The sequence below is a fragment of the Hypanus sabinus genome, chromosome 4 (genome assembly GCF_030144855.1).
Source record: "Hypanus sabinus isolate sHypSab1 chromosome 4, sHypSab1.hap1, whole genome shotgun sequence".
NCBI lineage: Eukaryota > Metazoa > Chordata > Chondrichthyes > Myliobatiformes > Dasyatidae > Hypanus > Hypanus sabinus.
In genome coordinates, this window is record NC_082709.1 from 188658224 (window position 1) to 188676403 (window position 18180).

General features: G+C 53.1%; 1 protein-coding gene across 1 annotated transcript in view; it reads right to left on the reverse strand.

Moving 5' to 3' along the window:
* The window catches only part of LOC132393583 (cell adhesion molecule 2-like), a 225939-nt gene that overhangs the window by 180418 nt on the left and 27341 nt on the right, over positions 1-18180 (reverse strand). The window lies entirely within an intron of this gene.

Sequence of the window (18180 nt, forward strand, 5' to 3'; positions counted from 1 at the left end):
CTTCACTCTGTATCTGACTGTCCCTGTCCTGGGAGTGTGTGATGGGACAGTGTAGAGGGAGTTTCACTCTGTATCTGACTGTCCCTGTCCCGGGAGTGTGTGATGGGACAGTGTAGAGGGAGCTTCACTCTGTATCTGACTGTCTCTGCCTGGGAGTGTGTGATGGGACAGTGTAGAGGGAGCTTCACTCTGTATCTATCTGTCCCTGTCCTGGGAGTGTGTGATGGGACAGTGTAGAGGGAGCTTCACTCTGTATCTATCTGTCCCTGTCCTGGGAGTGTGTGATGGGACAGTGTAGAGGGAGCTTCACTCTGTATCTATCTGTCCCTGTCCTGAGAGTGTGTGATGGGACCGTGTCGAGGGAGCTTCACTCTGTATCTAACTGTCTCTGCCTGGGAGTGTGTGATGGGACAGTGTAGAGGGAGCTTCACTCTGTATCTATCTGTCCCTGTCCTGGGAGTGTGTGATGGGACAGTGTAGAGGGAGCTTCACTCTGTATCTATCTGTCCCTGTCCTGAGAGTGTGTGATGGGACCGTGTCGAGGGGGCTTCACTCTGTATCTAACTGTCCCTGCCCTGGGAGTGTGTGATGGGACAGTGTAGAGGGAGTTTCACTCTGTATCTAACTGTCCCTGCCCTGGGAGTGTGTGATAGGACAGTGTAGAGGGAGTTTCACTCTGTATCTATCTGTCCCTGTCCTGGGAGTGTGTGATGGGACAGTGTAGAGGGAGCTTCACTCTGTATCTGACTGTCCCTGCCCTGAGAGTGTGTGATAGGACAGTGTAGAGGGAGTTTCACTCTGTATCTAACTGTCCCTGTCCTGAGAGTGTGTGATAGGACAGAGTAGAGGGAGCTTCACTCTGTATCTATCTGTCCCTGTCCTGAGAGTGTGTGATAGGACAGAGTAGAGGGAGATTCACTCTGTACCTAGCCAGTGTTTGTTATGACAATATCTGGTTTGGGGTCGCTAAGTAGCTCCCAACTCCAGAAGAAACAAGCCTCAGCAGAATGTGACTACAGTTTAATCTGGAGACAGAATTCACATCAATCAACAGACTGAAGTCACTTGCAATGGAGAACAGAAGTTCTGGTCATGGTTTCGATGAAATGATTAAATAATAATCTAGGAAAGATCAGGAAGGAAATGAAAGAATGTTCAGGATTCGGCACTACAGGAAAACTGATTGGAGATGAATCTATAACAGCTCCCATGTCTTGGAGTAATGGGTAAAGGCAGATTTAAAGTGATTGAAGATTTAATCTTTGATGATCGTTGCTGGAGACACAACGGAGACCACTTAAATTCAACTGCTCTGCAATATTGACAAGGCTCTCCGTTTAAAAATGTACATCTCTTTTCAGAGCTGTGGCTTTGATGATATTCTTTTGGTATGGAAATGTTCTGTTGAAACACCTTCAGTGCTTCCATTGTGCAGTGCTGGGGATGGAGTGCACGCCGTTCCCAGTCTGCTCCGTCTGCAATCACCCTGCAGGACCTGGCTGTTCCTCATGAGGCCACTCAGCCCATTGGGGTTGTGCCAGCTCCCAGGTGAGCAAACAGTGCAATAATGATATGTTTCAGGTATTTAGCCATGTCCTTTCCCAAAGGCAACGCAGTCATACAGCACAGAAACAGGCCTTCGGCCCACTGGTCCCTGCCCACCAAGATTTCCATCCAAGTAAGGACAAATTATAATGGTTTTCTTATTCTGGGGTACAGGCCCTCCTAGTCCTCCAAGCCGTGTCAACAGCAACCTACCTATTTAACCCTCGCCTAATCACAGGACTATTTACCATAATTAACATTCTAACCCAGTATGTCTTTGGACTGTGGGAGGAACCGGAGCTCCTGGAGGAAACCCATGTGGTCACGGGGGCAATACCCAAACTCCTCACAGATGGTGCTGACATTGAACTCTGCACACCAATGTCCTGAGCTGTAATAGCAAGGCACGAGCCGCTAACTACTGAGGTGCATAAATACTACCATGGTTACATTTGCCCGCATTTGCCGCGAATCCCACTGAACCTTTCCTGTCCCTGTACTGCAGTCTTGCTGAAGGATCTCGGCCCAAAACGTTGACTGTTCTTTTTTCCATAGATGCTGCCTGACCTGTTGAGTTCCTCCTGTATTTTGTGTGTGTTGCTATCCCTGTACCTTTCAAGTTTCATTTAAAGCTAAAGTTATCTATCTTAAATGATTAGATTCATCTGTCACATCAAAACATACAGTCCAAAGATGTGCAGGAGGTAGCCCACAAGTGTCACCAGGCTAACAGTGCCCACACTCTCTAACCCGAATCCGTACTTGCATGGAATGTGGGAGGAAACCAGAGAAGCCGGAGGAAACTGGGGCACGAGGTCATACAAGCTCTTCTCACAGACAGTGGTATGCATTGAACAAATGTAGCTGAACTTTCTTTCCCCTTCTAGATGGCGTTTTCCAGATCACAGATCATTGTGTCACAATATTTTCCTCTCACTGGGTCGCCGACTGCTGCCCACTCCTCCACTGTTCCCATTTGGTCTTCCCCACCTTCCCCACTTGGATACATATTCCACCTTCCTCTCCTATCAGATGCCACCATCTGCAGCCCTCTGTCACCTGGATCAATCCAGACTGTGACTCCTCCAACTGCCTCTGAATTCTCCTCCCCAGATCCACCCATCACCTCCCAGTCTCTGTCACTATCCCCACTCTCCCCTCCTCCATCTGTCCATCACCCTCCTCCCCAGATCCACCCATCATCTCCCAGTCTCTGTCACTATCCCCACTCTCCCCTCCTCCATCTGTCCATCACCCTCCTCCCCAGATCCACCCATCACCTCCCAGCCTCTGTCACTATCCCCACTCTCCCCTCCTCCATCTGTCCATCACCCTCCTCCCCAGATCCACCCATCACCTCCCAGTCTCTGTCACTATCCCCACTCTCCCCTCCTCCATCTGTCCATCACCCTCCTCCCCAGATCCACCCATCACCTCCCAGCCTCTGTCACTATCCCCACTCTCCCCTCCTCCATCTGTCCATCACCCTCCTCCCCAGATCCACCCATCACCTCCCAGTCTCTGTCACTATCCCCACTCTCCCCTCCTCCATCTGTCCATCACCCTCCTCCCCAGATCCACCCATCACCTCCCAGCCTCTGTCACTATCCCCACTCTCCCCTCCTCCATCTGTCCATCACCCTCCTCCCCAGATCCACCCATCACCTCCCAGTCTCTGTCACTATCCCCACTCTCCCCTCCTCCATCTGTCCATCACCCTCCTCCCCAGATCCACCCATCACCTCCCAGTCTCTGTCACTATCCCCACTCTCCCCTCCTCCATCTGTCCATCACCCTCCTCCCCAGATCCACCCATCACCTCCCAGCCTCTGTCACTATCCCCACTCTCCCCTCCTCCATCTGTCCATCACCCTCCTCCCCAGATCCACCCATCATCTCCCAGTCTCTGTCACTATCCCCACTCTCCCCTCCTCCATCTGTCCATCACCCTCCTCCCCAGATCCACCCATCACCTCCCAGCCTCTGTCACTATCCCCACTCTCCCCTCCTCCATCTGTCCATCACCCTCCTCCCCAGATCCACCCATCACCTCCCAGTCTCTGTCACTATCCCCACTCTCCCCTCCTCCATCTGTCCATCACCCTCCTCCCCAGATCCACCCATCACCTCCCAGCCTCTGTCACTATCCCCACTCTCCCCTCCTCCATCTGTCCATCACCCTCCTCCCCAGATCCACCCATCACCTCCCAGTCTCTGTCACTATCCCCACTCTCCCCTCCTCCATCTGTCCATCACTCTCCTCCCCAGATCCACCCATCACCTCCCAGCCTCTGTCACTATCCCCACTCTCCCCTCCTCCATCTGTCCATCACCCTCCTCCCCAGATCCACCCATCACCTCCCAGTCTCTGTCACTATCCCCACTCTCCCCTCCTCCATCTGTCCATCACCCTCCTCCCCAGATCCACCCATCACCTCCCAGTCTCTGTCACTATCCCCACTCTCCCCTCCTCCATCTGTCCATCACCCTCCTCCCCAGATCCACCCATCACCTCCCAGTCTCTGTCACTATCCCCACTCTCCCCTCCTCCATCTGTCCATCACCCTCCTCCCCAGATCCACCCATCACCTCCCAATCTCTGTCACTATTCCCACTCTCCCCTCCTCCATCTGTCCATCACCCTCCTCCCCAGATCCACCCATCACCTCCCAGCCTCTGTCACTATTCCCACTCTCCCCTCCTCCATCTGTCCATCACCCTCCTCCCCAGATCCACCCATCACCTCCCAGTCTCTGTCACTATCCCCACTCTCCCCTCCTCCATCTGTCCATCACCCTCCTCCCCAGATCCACCCATCATCTCCCAGTCTCTGTCACTATCCCCATTCTCCCCTCCTCCATCTGTCCATCACCCTCCTCCCCAGATCCACCCATCACCTCCCAGCCTCTGTCACTATTCCCACTCTCCCCTCCTCCATCTGTCCATCACCCTCCTCCCCAGATCCACCCATCACCTCCCAGTCTCTGTCACTATCCCCACTCTCCCCTCCTCCATCTGTCCATCACCCTCCTCCCCAGATCCACCCATCACCTCCCAGTCTCTGTCACTATCCCCACTCTCCCCTCCTCCATCTGTCCATCACCCTCCTCCCCAGATCCACCCATCATCTCCCAGTCTCTGTCACTATCCCCATTCTCCCCTCCTCCATCTGTCCATCACCCTCCTCCCCAGATCCACCCATCACCTCCCAGTCTCTGTCACTATCCCCACTCTCCCCTCCTCCATCTGTCCATCACCCTCCTCCCCAGATCCACCCATCACCTCCCAGTCTCTGTCACTATCCCCACTCTCCCCTCCTCCATCTGTCCATCACCCTCCTCCCCAGATCCACCCATCACCTCCCAGTCTCTGTCACTATTCCCACTCTCCCCTCCTCCATCTGTCCATCACCCTCCTCCCCAGATCCACCCATCACCTCCCAGCCTCTGTCACTATCCCCACTCTCCCCTCCTCCATCTGTCCATCACCCTCCTCCCCAGATCCATTCATCACCTCCCAGTCTCTGTCACTATCCCCACTCTCCCCTCCTCCATCTGTACATCACCCTCCTCCCCAGATCCACCCATCACCTCCCAGTGTCACTATTCCCACTCTCCCCTCCTCCATCTGTCCATCACCCTCCTCCCCAGATCCACCCATCACCTCCCAGTCTCTGTCACTATTCCCACTCTCCCCTCCTCCATCTGTCCATCACCCTCCTCCCCAGATCCATTCATCACCTCCCAGTCTCTGTCACTATCCCCACTCTCCCCTCCTCCATCTGTCCATCACCCTCCTCCCCAGATCCACCCATCACCTCCCAGTCTCTGTCACTATCCCCACTCTCCCCTCCTCCATCTGTCCATCACCCTCCTCCCCAGATCCACCCATCACCTCCCAGTCTCTGTCACTATTCCCACTCTCCCCTCCTCCATCTGTCCATCACCTTCCTCCCCAGATCCACCCATCACCTCCTAGTCTCTGTCACTATTCCCACTCTCCCCTCCTCCATCTGTCCATCACCCTCCTCCCCAGATCCACCCATCACCTCCCAGCCTCTGTCACTATCCCCACTCTCCCCTCCTCCCCAGATCCACCCATCATCTCCCAGTCTCTGTCACTATCCCCATTCTCCCCTCCTCCATCTGTCCATCACCCTCCTCCCCAGATCCACCCATCACCTCCCAGTCTCTGTCACTATCCCCACTCTCCCCTCCTCCATCTGTCCATCACCCTCCTCCCCAGATCCACCCATCACCTCCCAGTCTCTGTCACTATCCCCACTCTCCCCTCCTCCATCTGTCCATCACCCTCCTCCCCAGATCCACCCATCACCTCCCAGTCTCTGTCACTATTCCCACTCTCCCCTCCTCCATCTGTCCATCACCCTCCTCCCCAGATCCACCCATCACCTCCCAGCCTCTGTCACTATCCCCACTCTCCCCTCCTCCATCTGTCCATCACCCTCCTCCCCAGATCCATTCATCACCTCCCAGTCTCTGTCACTATCCCCACTCTCCCCTCCTCCATCTGTACATCACCCTCCTCCCCAGATCCACCCATCACCTCCCAGTGTCACTATTCCCACTCTCCCCTCCTCCATCTGTCCATCACCCTCCTCCCCAGATCCACCCATCACCTCCCAGTCTCTGTCACTATTCCCACTCTCCCCTCCTCCATCTGTCCATCACCCTCCTCCCCAGATCCATTCATCACCTCCCAGTCTCTGTCACTATCCCCACTCTCCCCTCCTCCATCTGTCCATCACCCTCCTCCCCAGATCCACCCATCACCTCCCAGTCTCTGTCACTATCCCCACTCTCCCCTCCTCCATCTGTCCATCACCCTCCTCCCCAGATCCACCCATCACCTCCCAGTCTCTGTCACTATTCCCACTCTCCCCTCCTCCATCTGTCCATCACCTTCCTCCCCAGATCCACCCATCACCTCCTAGTCTCTGTCACTATTCCCACTCTCCCCTCCTCCATCTGTCCATCACCCTCCTCCCCAGATCCACCCATCACCTCCCAGTCTCTGTCACTATTCCCACTCTCCCCTCCTCCATCTGTCCATCACCTTCCTCCCCAGATCCACCCATCACCTCCTAGTCTCTGTCACTATTCCCACTCTCCCCTCCTCCATCTGTCCATCACCCTCCTCCCCAGATCCACCCATCACCTCCCAGCCTCTGTCACTATCCCCACTCTCCCCTCCTCCCCAGATCCACCCATCATCTCCCAGTCTCTGTCACTATCCCCATTCTCCCCTCCTCCATCTGTCCATCACCCTCCTCCCCAGATCCACCCATCACCTCCCAGTCTCTGTCACTATCCCCACTCTCCCCTCCTCCATCTGTCCATCACCCTCCTCCCCAGATCCACCCATCACCTCCCAGTCTCTGTCACTATCCCCACTCTCCCCTCCTCCATCTGTCCATCACCCTCCTCCCCAGATCCACCCATCACCTCCCAGTCTCTGTCACTATTCCCACTCTCCCCTCCTCCATCTGTCCATCACCCTCCTCCCCAGATCCACCCATCACCTCCCAGCCTCTGTCACTATCCCCACTCTCCCCTCCTCCATCTGTCCATCACCCTCCTCCCCAGATCCATTCATCACCTCCCAGTCTCTGTCACTATCCCCACTCTCCCCTCCTCCATCTGTACATCACCCTCCTCCCCAGATCCACCCATCACCTCCCAGTGTCACTATTCCCACTCTCCCCTCCTCCATCTGTCCATCACCCTCCTCCCCAGATCCACCCATCACCTCCCAGTCTCTGTCACTATTCCCACTCTCCCCTCCTCCATCTGTCCATCACCCTCCTCCCCAGATCCATTCATCACCTCCCAGTCTCTGTCACTATCCCCACTCTCCCCTCCTCCATCTGTCCATCACCCTCCTCCCCAGATCCATTCATCACCTCCCAGTCTCTGTCACTATCCCCACTCTCCCCTCCTCCATCTGTCCATCACCCTCCTCCCCAGATCCACCCATCACCTCCCAGTCTCTGTCACTATTCCCACTCTCCCCTCCTCCATCTGTCCATCACCTTCCTCCCCAGATCCACCCATCACCTCCTAGTCTCTGTCACTATTCCCACTCTCCCCTCCTCCATCTGTCCATCACCCTCCTCCCCAGATCCACCCATCACCTCCCAGCCTCTGTCACTATCCCCACTCTCCCCTCCTCCATCTGTCCATCACCCTCCTCCCCAGATCCACCCATCACCTCCCAGTCTCTGTCACTATTCCCACTCTCCCCTCCTCCATCTGTCCATCACCTTCCTCCCCAGATCCACCCATCACCTCCTAGTCTCTGTCACTATTCCCACTCTCCCCTCCTCCATCTGTCCATCACCCTCCTCCCCAGATCCACCCATCACCTCCCAGCCTCTGTCACTATCCCCACTCTCCCCTCCTCCCCAGATCCACCCATCATCTCCCAGTCTCTGTCACTATCCCCACTCTCCCCTCCTCCATCTGTCCATCACCCTCCTCCCCAGATCCACCCATCACCTCCCAGTCTCTGTCACTATCCCCACTCTCCCCTCCTCCATCTGTCCATCACCCTCCTCCCCAGATCCATTCATCACCTCCCAGTCTCTGTCACTATCCCCACTCTCCCCTCCTCCATCTGTCCATCACCCTCCTCCCCAGATCCACCCATCACCTCCCAGTCTCTGTCACTATTCCCACTCTCCCCTCCTCCATCTGTCCATCACCCTCCTCCCCAGATCCACCCATCACCTCCCAGTCTCTGTCACTATCCCCACTCTCCCCTCCTCCATCTGTCCATCACTCTCCCTAGATCCATTCATCACCTCTTTATTCTGACCATCTCTATCCAACCCGCGCAGCTACACGCAGAACAGCTCCAGGTCTCGGGTGAGTTCCCGGCTTCCTGTCTGGGTTCTCTGTGGCTTTCAGCACCCAGCCTCTGTCACTATCACCATTTCACTGTCTGCTTTGCTGCTTCAATATAGATCTGACAAATAACGCTAAACCTTGTCTTTAATGAGGGAGGGTCACGCTGTGGGAGGGGTGGTACTGATGGAGGATCACACTGTGGGAAGGGTGGTACTGAGGGAGGGTCACACTGTGGGAGGGGCAGTACTGAGGAAGGGTCACACTGTGGGAGGAGTGGTACTGAGGGAGGGTCACGCTGTGTGAGGGGTGTTCCCGAGGGAGAGTCACGCTCTGGGAGGGATGGTACCGAGGGAGGGTCATGCTGTGGGAGGGGTGGTTCTGAGGGATGGTCACACTGTGGGAGGGGTGGTACTGAGGGAGGGTCACTGTGGGAGGGGTGGTACTGAGGGAGAGTCACACTGTGGGAGGGGCAGTACTGAGGGAGGGTCACACTGTGAGAGGGGCGGTACTGAGGGAGGGTCACTGTGGGAGGGGTGGTACTGAGGGAGGGTCAGACTGTGGGAGCTCTCTCTCCTAAAGTTGGAGATTTGCAGCAAAATTGCCAAAGATAACTTTGACAGTGTGGATTATCACTTTGGCAGCAGAGCGACGCAGTTTGCTTGCCTGGAAGGATTTGTTTTGGTGAAGATTTACTGTCTGAGTCCCTCAGTGCTGAGCAGTGAGTGTGGCTGGCAGAGTTCGAGTCTGACTTTGCCGCGTAATGGGATGAATTTATTTAGTTTGTAACAATGGAAACCCCCCACTGATCGGAGGGCGACTGGGTGAAGAGGATTTTGGATTTCTGAGCAGTGGATGGGCTGGGGAAAAGTTTTCATCTCTTTGCAGCTGCTGCACAGACAGTGCTCAGCTTTCCTCCCAGTCTATCCACTCCCTCTCCCCTCCCATCCTGTCTCGGCTCTGAACTGTTTCATTTTGACTGTTTGCTGGTGTTCTGCTGGGTGCAGACTTTCTAATTTCCCAGCGGCAGTGTTTGAATTTTTGAATCCTGGCTGGGTGGCTCCGCCAAACTCCTACATACAAGTTGTTGGCCCAGTAGTTACAACTGACCGGTTCAAATCATTGACTCGAAAGAACGCTGTACAGTGCTCTGCCCCGCGACATCCGGTAGGAATGCCACCATAAAGGCCATGGCAGAGACTGTTGGAGGACGTGAGGGCATTGTTGTTGGTTTTGAACGGGAAACCTGTTTTATCTGAAGTCAGCACAGGGTGTGATTTTGGTTCTGAGTCAGAGCTTAAAGATGGGGACGTTTTTTATGCAGTTGGAGCCTGTGCTGGGCCCTGTGCAGATGCTAATCCACTCTGGTCCACCCCCAAATCCCTGACAAGGCCCTCTTCCCCTATCTGTGCTCTTTAGGTGAGGTGCTTTTGAAAATAACCCCGCTACGGTCCAGGGCACCCATGGGGTTATAAGCACCTATTCTCATTTCAGCATTGTCTGCTTATGGTTAATTTTGAGGGGCATTACTATACCGTCCCGTGGACTGAGGTGCCATACCTGTAAGGTCGGAACATGGGGTAGGTTCAGGTGATAGGAAGGAAGGTGAAAAGGCATCTGAAGGCTTCTCCTCTAGAAATGGAGCAGGCTGTGGCTGTCGAATCCAGCCTGGAGGGTCCTGTGGCTCCCAAAATCCAGCAAGAGCCTGGAGAAGTCGGAGGAGGGATGAAAAGTGCCGGAGGCTGAGGATGCCTCTGAAATGGAGCTCAGCGTGCCTCCTGAAATGACGGAGGGCCGTGTTCCCTGAGACTGGGGATCAGGAACCTCCGGAGGATTTACCCCCGGTAAAGGCCGTATGTGCAGAGTATGTTCCCTCAGAGTTGGAGGATAGCCCTGTGGTACAGGGGTCCTCTGCTGGGGTGGTATCTCTGGAACATGCTCCCTCCAGGCTGCTGAGCGATACCACTGTACTGGACTCATCTGGGGCAGACTTGCCTTCAGCTGAGACTGTATTCAGAGCACATATTCCACGAGGGAAACCGGAGCTACCTTGAAACACCATCTTGTGCACTTAGATACATAGAAAACCTACAACACAATACAGGCCCTTCAGCCCACAGTGCTGTGCTGAAGATGTTCTTACTTTAGAAATTACCGAGGGTTACTCACAGCCCTCTATTTTTCTAAGCTCCATGTACCTATCCAGGAGTCCTTTCAAACACCCTATCGTATCCACCTCCACTATTGTTGCCGGCTGCCCATTCAACACACTCACCACTCTCTGAGTAAAAAACTTACCCCTGACATCTCCTCTGTACCTACTCCGCAGCACCTTAAACCTGTGTCCTCTCGTGGCAACCATTTCAGCCCTGGGAAAAAGCCTCTGACTATCCACACGATCAAAGCCTCTCATCATCTTATACACCTCTATCAGATCACCTCTCATCCTCCGTCGCTCCAAGGAGAAAAGGCCAAGTTCACTCAACCTATTCTCATAAGGCCTGCTCCCCAATCCAGTCAACACCTTTGTAAATCTCCTCTGCACCCTTTCTATTGTTTCCACATCCTTCCTGTAATGAGGCGACTAGAACTGAGCACAGTTCTTCAAGTGGGGTCTGACCAGGGTCCTATAAAGCTATAATATTACCTCTCAACTCTTAAACTCAATCCCATGGTTGATAAAGGCCAATACACCATACGTCTTCTTAACCACACAGTCAACTTGTGTAGCAGCTTTGAGTGTCCTATGGACTCCAAGATCCCTCTGATCCTCCACACTGCCAAGAGTCTTACCATTAATACTATATTCTGCCATCATATTTGACCTACCAAAATGAACCACCTCACACTTACTTGGGTTGAATTCCATCTACCACTTCTCAGCCCAGTTTTGCATCCTATCAATGTCTCACTGTAACCTCTGACAGCCCTCCACACTATCCACAACACCCCCAACCTTTGTGTCATCAGCAAATTTACTAACCCATCCCTCCACTTCCTCATCCAGGTCATTTGTAAAAATCACAAAGAGTAGGAGTTCCAGAAGAGATCCCTGAGGCACTCCACTGGTCTCCGGCCTCCATGCAGAACATGATTCATATACAACCACACTTTGCCTCTGTGGGCAAGCCACAAAGCAATGTCCCCTTGGATCCCATGCCTCCTTACTTTCTCAATAAGCCTTTCATGGGGATACCTTATCAAATGCCTTGCTGAAATCCATATACACTACATCTACTGGTCTTTCTTCATCAATGTTTTTAGTCACATCCTCAAAAAATTCACTCAGGTTCGTAAGACACGACCCGCCTTTGACAAAGCCATGCTGACTATTCCTAATCATATTATGCCTCTCCAAATGTTCATAAATTCTGCCTCTCAGGATCTTCTCCATCAACTCACCAACCACTGAAGTATTACTCACTGGTCAATTACTTCCTGGGCTATCTCTACGCACTTTCTTGAATAAGGGAACAGCATCTGCCACCCTCCAAACCTCTGGAAACTCTCCCGTACCCCATTGCGGATAAAAAGATCATTGCCAGAGGCTCAGCAATCTCCTCCCTCACCTCCACAGTAGCCTGGGGTACATCTCATCCGGTCCTGGTAACTTATCCAACTTGATGCTTTCCAAAAGCTCTAGCACATCCTCTTTCTTAATATCTACATGCTCAAGCTTTTCAGTCCACTGTAAGTCATCCATACAATCGCCAAGGTCCTTTTACATAGTGAATACTGAAGCAAAGTATTCATAAAATACCTCTCCTCTTGTAGGCTTATATATATATTGTGTCAGGAAAACTTCCTGAACACACCTAACGAACTCCACCCCATCCAAACCCTTTGGTCTAGGGACACAAAAATACTGCAGATGCTGTGGATCAAAGAATACGTACACGACGCTGGAAGAACTGAGCAGGTCAGGCAGCATCCGTGTGAAAAGAATAGCCAATGTTTTGGGCCGAGACCCTTAATCAGGAATGGGAGATGGTCTAGGGAGATGCCAATCAATATTTGGGAAATTAAGATCTCAAACTCCGATGACCCTGTTATTATCACATCTTTCCAGAATCTCTCTCCCTAGCTGCTCCTTGATGTCCCTGTTACTATTGGGTGGTATATAAAAAACACTCAGTAGAGTTATTGACCCCTTCCTGTTCCTAACTTCCACCCACAGAGACTCCGTAGACAACCCCTCCATGACTTCCTCCTTTTCTGCAGCCGTGACACTATCTCTGATCAACAGTACCATGCCCCCACCTCTTTTGCCTCCCTCCCTGTCCTTTCTGAAACATCTAAAGCCTGGCACTCTAAGTAACCATTCCTGCCCCTGAGCCATCCAGGTCTCTGTAATGGCCACCACATCATAGCTCCAAATACTGATTCATGTTCTAAGCTCATCTGCGTTGTTCATAATACTCCTTGCATTAAAATAGACACATGAGAAACATCGATCTGAGCGCGTCCCTTCTCTATCACCTGCCTATCCTCCCTCTCACACTGCTTTCTCTATTTGTGAGCTATCAGCGTGCTCCTCCATCTCTTCAGTTCGGTTCCCACCACCCCTCACCAGCTTTTCTAGTTTAAACTCTCCCCAGTAGCAAACTTCCCTGCCAGGAAGTTGGTCCCCCCCTCGGATTCAAGTGCAACCCGTACTTCTTGTACAGGTCACACCTGCCCCAAAAGAGGTCCCAATGATCCAGAAATACGAATCCCTGCCTCCTGCTCCAATCCCTCAGCCATGCATTTATCCTCCACCTCATTCTATTCCTATTCTCACTGTTGCGTGACACAGGCCGTAATCCTGAGATTACTACCTTTGCATTCCTGCTTCTCAACTTCCTTCCTGACTCCCTGTAGTCTGTTTTCAGGACCTCTTCCCTTTTCCTACCTATGTCACTGGTACCAATATGTACCACGACCTCTGGCTGTTCACCTTCCCACCGCAGGATATCTTGGACGCGATCCGAAGCATCCTGGACCCTGGCACCTGAGAGGCAAACTACCATCTGAGTTTCTTTCCTGTGTCCACAGAATCGCCTGTCTGACCCCCTAACTATAGAGTCTCCTATCACTACTGTCTTCCTCTTCCCTTCCCTACCCTTCTGAGCCACAGGGCCAGACTCTGTGCCAGAGACACAGCCACTGCCATTTCCCCCAGGTAGGCTGTCCCCCAAAACAGTACTCAAACAGGAGTACTTACTGTTAAAGGGGTCAGCCACAGGGGTGCTCTCTAGAATCTGACTCTTGCCCTTTGTTCTCCTGACTGTTACCCACTTATCTGTCTCCCCAGGCCCTGGTGTGACCACCTGTCTACAGCTTCTCTCTATCACCTCCTCACTCTCCCTGACCAGACGAAGGTCATCGAGCTGCATCTCCAGTTCCCTAACATGGTCCCGAAGGAGCTGCAGCTGGACGCACCTGGTGCAGTTATGGCCGTCCAGGAGGCTGGGACTCTCCCAGACATCCCAGTACCTAACACTGGCCTCACAGACACACTTCCTATTCCTCATAAGCAACCTACCTCGCTTTGACACGTTATCGCCAAAGCCCCATTGAACCAATGCCCTCCTACTCTGTCACCCTCTACTCCATCACCTGCTCCTCCTACACCCGCTCTATAAAGCTGTCTTTTAAATCCTTCCCGCCGGTCTAACTTGCTGACACACATTAGTTAGTGGGATTGTGTCCCAAGGGTTGGGGACAGAGGGGACTCTCCTGGCACTGATCCCGGGGAGGGTGACAGGAGTGTGGAGATGGGCATGGCCCAGCAGGCTCTGGGAGGGATTCTGCACCCAGGGGTGTGGGGCCTCTCTCTATCAATGGCCTGAGGATGTGGTCTCCCATTGTGAAGAGCGGGGTGATCATAGCGGGAGCAGATGATAACTGCTTGGATGGTGAAGACAGTGTGGGATGTGGTGAGGGGGGGAGGAGGAGGACACTTTTGAGGCCGACTCCCTTGACCTTGGCACTGAGTCACAGTTCCGGCAGTTCGTGAAGGACTACTGGAGGAAACTGTTCAAGACCGATCGCTGGTCGGGTCTGCGAGGGGCTGTTCAAAAGGAGGTGAAAGGAGCTGAAGTGACCCGTATTGAGAGGCGCCATTTTAAGAGGCTCCTGGAGTCCCTGGAGAAGGGTTGCGGGTGCTTCCCCTGTACATCAGGGACCTGGGGTGGGAGGCGTTGCATCGGGCAGCCCCGGATTTTTGAGCAGCTCCAATGGGCCGGAGAGTCAGTGTACACGGAATGTGAGAGGTTGCAGCCACTCTCTGAGTTTCTCAAGGGGCTGTTGCCGAGGTTCTGGCTGAAGTTCAGCCCCGCGCTCCTCGTCTACGGTCACCCAGTTCGGGAGGGTTGTGAGGAGGATCTCCTAGTTGGCTTGGTCCTGGGCTTGGCCAAGATGGCCATTCCTGGGTCCTGGCGGTGGAAAGTGGAGAGCGCTGCCCGGGCCGACTGCCTGAGGATACGTTCGTCCCTAGGTGTCCTTGGAGAGGGAGCATCCGGACACAACGGGTAGATTGGGAGTTTTCCGGGAGTGGCGGGCTCCTCTGGGGTATCAAATACCTTCCAGACAGCAGTAATGATATTTCAATCTGAACATCGTCACTGTCTTGTAAATCCTGAATGTCTGAGATTTTCATGTAAATAAAGTTTTATAGTTTTGTCAGTAAAGGAGGACCCTCAAGCACATGGGTGCCACAGTAGCGTAGCGCTTAGTGTGATGCTATTACAGCTCGGGATGTTCCAGAGTTTGGAGTTCGATTCCGGCACTAGCTGGAAGGAGCCTGTGTATGTCCCTGTCCCCCCCCCATGGAATGCATGCATTTTTGCCGGGTGTTCTGGATTCATCCCAAATCCCAAGGATATAGGAGGTTGATTAGGTTAGGGGGAGCTGGGACAGCGCAGCTCAGGGGCTGACTTGGCCTGTGTTGTCAAGTAATTAAATAACATAAACTCGATTAGCTTCGACTGGAACCTTGGCTGGCAGTGACTGCAGAGCCGCAGAGCCTGTCTCTGTGAACATGCGGACATGGTGTAATGAACCAGGGGATGTTTTCCTGACTAGGATGGGTCCTGGGTTAACTCCCAGACCCATCACATCTTCCTCTTCCCTCCACTTTGTCCCACCCATTCCCCAGACCTACAGGACGGAAGGCTCACCTTTTGAGGCAGTTCATCCCAACATGCCAAGTGACTGTCGGGAATTGCTGGAGCCTCTGGTTCCGTTCTGGTGTCTGTTTCTCAGCACCGTGTTCAGGAGAGGGAGGTGGGGGCTAATCTACTTGCTGTCTCTGTGACTGTGTAGGTCTCCTCCTGAGTACATCACTGTCCTTCCTTAACCCAACTATTGGTGTGGGCTCGTTAATGTCACGTGCAATGTAACACAGTGAAAAATGTCATCTACACAATACCGGCCCAACACTTCCTCCCACATTCCAAGATACATGGGTTCGGGTTAGTGGGTGTGGGCATGCTACGTTGATGCCAGAGGTATGGGGAGATTTGTGGGCTGCCTCCGGCACATCCTCAGACTGTTTTAATTGTTCATACTGATCAGTTCATGTCTTCACCATCGTATGACGTGGCTGATCATGGTCTTTCCACGGCCATCGTGCAACGTAGGCAGTCATGGTCTCCCCATGACCATGACTGTGTTTGGTAAATTTTCTATACAAGTGGTTTGCCATTGCCTTCTTCTGGTTAGTGTTTTTACAAGAAGGGTGACACCAGCCATTATCAACACTCTTCAAAGATTGTCCACCAGTGGTCGCATAACCAGGACACTTGTGATATGCACCAGCTGCTCACACGAACATCCACCACCTGCTCCATGGCTATACAGGACCCTGATCGGGGGCTCAGCAGGTGCTACACCTTGCCCAAGGGTGGCCTGCAGGCTAGAGGAGGGAAGGAGCACCAGTTCTGCCTTAGGAACAGTGTGGATGACAAGGACCAGGCTGTTCTCCTTGTGCCCACGTAAATAAAGTGTGACTGAGGAGTAGGTGTGAGTTTTTAAAGTCCCAGTTAATTGGTGACAACAAGGGCAAGGAGCGGGGAGGGGAGAGGTATAGGAGGGGTTAATTGGATTTCCAGCATCTGCAGATTTTTTTCTTGTTTGGGGTTGGTTGGATGCCATATTGGAGAGCTGATGTGGCCCTGGGTACTGTAATGTTCAAACAGTGCAGGCTAATTGTCTGTAAATTAAACCGTAGTCACTGGCCTCCAGTTAATGGTTTATTGTTCACAACACCACCTTCTCAGTCCTTCAATGAAATGTGTGTTGTTCCACAAACTCCGTTGACAGTGGCAATGACTGAAAACATACAGAGGGCATTCTGTCCTCTGCGCACATAGAACGGAGATGAGAAGGAATTCTTTAGCCCGAGGGTGGTGAATCTGTGAAGTCATTGCCACAACAGCTGTGGAGGTCAAGTCATTGGGTATATTTAAAGCAGAGGTGTCAAAAGGTAGTGGGAGGAGGCAGGAGAATGGGGTTGAGAGGGATAATAAATCAGCCATGATGGGATGGTGGGGGAGATTAGGTGGATCAAATGGCCTAATTCTGTCCCTACAGCATCCTTTGGCCCACGATGTTGAAATCTTTGGTGTTGGAGTAAATATTGGTAGGAGGGTCACAGACCCAGTTCTGCCCTGTAATCGGCCACTGTCAGGCTCAAGGTCATAACTGACCCTCACCCCTGTATCTGACAGTCACTGCCCTCCAGAGAGCATACATCACAGAACAGAAACAGCATAGCACCATATAGGCCTTCTGGCCTACCATGCATGATGCCAAATTGAATTAATCCCATCTGTGTGCTCATCGCCCTCCATTCTATGTTGTCTAAATACATCAATCACTTCTATCTCCACCACCCAAAGCAGTAGATCCAGGCCCTCACCACCACCTGCCCCTTACACCTCTGTTAAACTAACTCCCTCTCACAACTAATGGGCAGGCACTCAGTGGGAGATGCTTTGTCTGGTCAGTGGGAAGGGATATGGCATGTCTGGCTCCTGAGGACATCTTGTCTGAACAGCTCCCATCGGTTATAGGACCTATCAATCAATCTATCCCCTCCTCCCTCTCCCTCTCTCTGTCTCCCCTCTGTCTCCCCCTCCCTCTCCCTCTCTCCTTCCCCTCTCCCTTTCTCCATCTCCCCTTCCCCTCTCCCTCTCTCCATCTCCCCTCCCTCTCCCCTCCCCTCTCTCTCCCTCTCTCCATCTCCCCCTCCCTCTCCCTCGCTCCATCTCCCCCTCCCCTCTCCCTCTCTCCTCCCTTCTCTCTCCCTCTCTCCATCTCCCCTCCCTCTCCCTCTCTCCATCTCCCCTCCCCTCTCCCTCTCTCCATCTCCCCCTCCCCTCCCTCTCCCCTTCCCCTCTCTCTCCCTCTGTTTCCCCCTCCCTCTCCCCTCCCCTCTCTCTCCCTCTCTCCATCTCCCCCTCCCTCTCCCTCTCTCCATCTCCCCCTCCCTCTCCCTCTCTCCATCTCCCCCTCCCTCTCCCTCTCTCCATCTCCCCCTCCCCTCTCCCTCTCTCCATCTCCCCCTCCCCTCTCCCTCTCCCCTTCCCCTCTCTATCCCTCTCTTCCTCCCCCTCCCAAAGAAATTGGAAGTGGCAATAGCACATGTTTTCTGCCTGGGCAGGAGGTTCCAGAGTGAGGTTATTCCCCCAAGTTGGGGAGTCTAAAACTATTTGGCTTGGGTTTTTGGTGAGACGGAAAAGAATTGAGAGGGACCCAAGGGGTAACTTTTTCACAAAGTGGTGGT